Source organism: Macaca fascicularis, chromosome 8, assembly GCF_037993035.2.
Source record: "Macaca fascicularis isolate 582-1 chromosome 8, T2T-MFA8v1.1".
NCBI classification, from domain to species: domain Eukaryota; kingdom Metazoa; phylum Chordata; class Mammalia; order Primates; family Cercopithecidae; genus Macaca; species Macaca fascicularis.
The window spans coordinates 11,523,915-11,527,578 of NC_088382.1; the positions used below are offsets into that span (position 1 = coordinate 11,523,915).

Genomic DNA, 3,664 nt, shown 5'->3' on the forward strand with positions numbered 1-3,664 from the left:
TGAAAAAGCTCCCAAGGCAGCTCACAGAAAGTCTACTTATACAAAATAAAGCTAACCTGGGGTAATACAGCTCTATGGCTTAGCCACATTCAGCAACGTGTTTCCACTAGAATGCATGTCTTGTATCAACTGGGAAGCCAAGAAGGCAGTTCAGAATTGAACTGAAATCTATCCTGTTGTTGGGATTTTATAGCCAGATATCAGTAAACCAGGCCCCAATGAGTGGAGAAATCTTGGATTTAGATTCTCATGAAATTCTTTATCAAATCCCGGGATCTTCCAAAAGACTGCGTAAAATGGTAATTTGATTCTGCAGAAGCAGAACCTCAATTGGATATCATCTACCAAAGCACTGCAATGTCTATCTTTTTGGGATCATGTCAAAGATCCTAAATCTGTGCTTACTTTGGCAGCAAGTATTCGTATTTAGTACATTAGTAATTAGCACATTGGAATGATACAGAGAAGATTAGCATGGCCCTGCACAAGGATGCTGTGCAAATTTGTGAAGTTTTCCATATTTTTATTGCATTTACTCAGTCATATGTGGGAGCTAAAAGAAGGTGATTTTATGGAGGTAGAGAGTAGAATGTAGTTACTAGCAGTTAAGAAGGACATGAAGGTGGGGGAATGAAGAAAGGTTGGTTAGAGGTATAAACATATAGTTAGAAAGAGTAAGTTCTAATGTTAGATAGTAGAATTGGGCAACTGCATTACATATTTTGAAAATAGCTTCTAGCTATCTTCTAGATAAGGCTTGAAATGTTCCCAGCACCTGGAAATATATACTCAAGCTGGATACCCTGATACCCTGACTTGATCATAACACATTCCATGCATGTAACAAAACATCACATATACACCATGAATATGTGAAAATATTATGTATCAATTACAAAAAGATACTAAATCAAGAAGGAATGCAGGCACCGCTGTTGGGGGTGGCCCTGGCATCTGGTGATGAGTAGTGGACAGAGAGACACAGGTGGGACGTAGGAGAGGCAGCAAACTGTAGGTGCCTGATGCAGGAAGCCCTTTTGATCCACTGTGAATGTAATTAAGTTGTGTTTTCTGTTCCTAAAGGATAGCTTTCTCTTTGCCATTTGTCTACTCCCCATTTTTCTGTACTAAGATTTCCTTATCTTACACTGATCAGGTGGAAAGATTATTAAATAATACAAGGAAGAAAACGTGAGAGATTGTCTTTAAAAGTGATCAAACAGCAAAGAGGATTCCTGACCAAAGGGAAAGAGGAATGGAGTGACACCTGCTATGTGCCAGTCACTGTGCTGTGTCTTTGTTTGTTTGTTTATTTATTTATTTATTTGAAAGGGAGTCTCGCTCTGTCTCCCAGGCTGGAGTGCAGTGGCGTGATCTCAGCTCACTGCAAGCTCCGCCTCCCGGGTTCCCGCCATTCTCCTGCCTCAGCCTCCCGAGTAGCTGGGACTACAGGCGCCCGCCACCTCGCCCGGCTAATTTTTTGCATTTTTAGTAGAGACGGTGTTTCACCATGTTAGCCAGGATGGTCTCAATCTGCTGACCTCGTGATCCACCCGCCTCGGCCTCCCAAAGTGCTGGGATTACAGGCGTGACCCAACCTGCCCGGACTGTGCTGTGTCTTTTCAACTGCCTATCTTTATCCATTCTCATTAAACACACGCACACGAAATGGGTATTGTTATCCCTACTTAACTGATGGAAATGGAAGCCTGGTGGGTTACAGTAGACTGAGAGCCTTTAGTCAGTAAGTAAGGGGCATTGCAGGGATTGAAACACAACTTCTCACATCAGAGTGACACTTTTTCCGCTGCTCCTACCACTGAAATAGAACATTTCCATGTCACCCCCTCTAGAAACAAAAACATTCTACTCAATTGTTTTTCAACCAGGAAATAAAAATATTCAAAAAGCGAAGATCACCCCTTCTCCTCTTAACTATATTTAATACGGGGAAAGTGATAGAGAACACAGTAGGTTTGGCAGTAGCTATACAAGGCTGGTCACACTGAATTAGAAGGGCACAGTTTGTTGACAGCCCCGATAGACGGTAGATTCTGTGAAATGGACCCCGAGCCAGTTAACAGTGATGGAGAAGAAGCCCACCTGCTCGTTAGACTTCGTGTGGGGCCCGGCTCAGTGCCTTAAAGAAGGGATCATTATGTATACAATTTGAGAGTAGAAAGAAAGAAAGAAAAAAAAAGCACCGTGCTGTAGAAAAAGTGTGTAAGCTTTTTAGATTACAAAATGGGAGCTATAACATCCACTCTGGTGGCACAAAAATTAAATCTAGCCACCAAATCATATCGAAGCCAAAACACAAAAAAGAGATGTGCTTCTCGTTAGAAGAGCCATAGGCACCAAATCTAATCGCGTTCCAGCTCAGCCTCCCCAATACCAGCTCCCGCGGTCCTGTTTCTGGTGCTGCATGACAAGCTCCCCCTAGTGGGAAGCAGAGACATTTCAGCATCCATGCTCAGCTGATTCAGAACAATAGAAATGTCTCAGGGTTTCCATTTTTTAAAATGCTGCTTTAGTTGGACACTGAGCAAAAACTGGAGCCAAAACCAGTGGATTTTCATGGAATGCAGGTAACAGTGGGACTTTTCACCCTCCCCTTGTGCTTATGCTCAGGAAATCCTAATAGGACACACCCTGAAAGTGCAGGGATGTGTGAACAATCCCGTTCGTGCCTATGCACACATCCGTCTCTCTCAATCCCTTACCTCCAATGGGATCCAACAACAAAATGTATCCTAGGTTGTCGCAAACACTGTATGCGGTGCACATCATCAGAAGGGCCCTTCGAATGCTGCTGACCCGTGACTTAGTTGGGTAGAACCCCAGCTTCACATCTGCTTTGCCTTCAGCTTTACCAATAGCCTTTGTGTGCACTCAAAGGGCTGCTGACAAGATATGTCCAGTGACATTTTTATGTGTCCTTTAATCTTATTTTACTGACAGGTCAGCAACCTGAACCAAGTGTGAAGAAGCCACTTGCTCCAAATCACAGTAGAAGGTTGAGCATATGACTATTACCAAGAGGAAGTGGAGATACAAGTGATGCCATCTTGGGGGCTAATTTGCTGTTTTCACTTCTGATTAGCCCTTGTCTCGTGAATGCCTCCTGATTATTACTTGATTTACTGTCCCTAATGTAAGAACATGTCAACCTGGATGTTGTTGCACAAATTACAGGCTTTGATGCATGCAGCATTCTTGCCTCTTCTGGAGGGTAGGCTTTCATTGTCTTGCACAGGGCACCCATACCCTTTCCCTATGGTATATAAGCCCTGGTTCTGGGGGTGACAGGTGCAGAGATCTACCTGTATTGCTGCCACTAAAGACCATGCTTCCATCTGTAAGTTCCCCCAGTAAAACATCCTTTACTAACAAACTGGAGTTGTCTGCCTTGTTCTTTGGTTTCTTGGCTCTTTTCACCTTTGGGGGCTACTTTGCATATATGACCCTTTCATGGAGCAGGCATGTTCCCATGATATTCAGCTGGCTGCCGCCACTGCCATAGAGCAACTCTCAGAGAGAACTCGGCCACCTCTCCCTTTAAGTGTTGAAAAGAGCAGGAAGTACAGGCTACTCCATAGGCCCAATGCCCAAGGCCCTGCTGGAGCTATCCAATTCTCACTGTTAGCCTAGGCACCCTCCAGGA

The 3,664-nt window shown here is 43.9% G+C and overlaps 1 pseudogene; it reads left to right on the top strand.

The window, feature by feature from the left end:
- The first annotated feature begins 424 nt into the window (after positions 1-424).
- LOC123575339 (U6 spliceosomal RNA) lies at positions 425-525 on the top strand (annotated as a pseudogene).
- Positions 526-3,664: the final 3,139 nt, after the last annotated feature.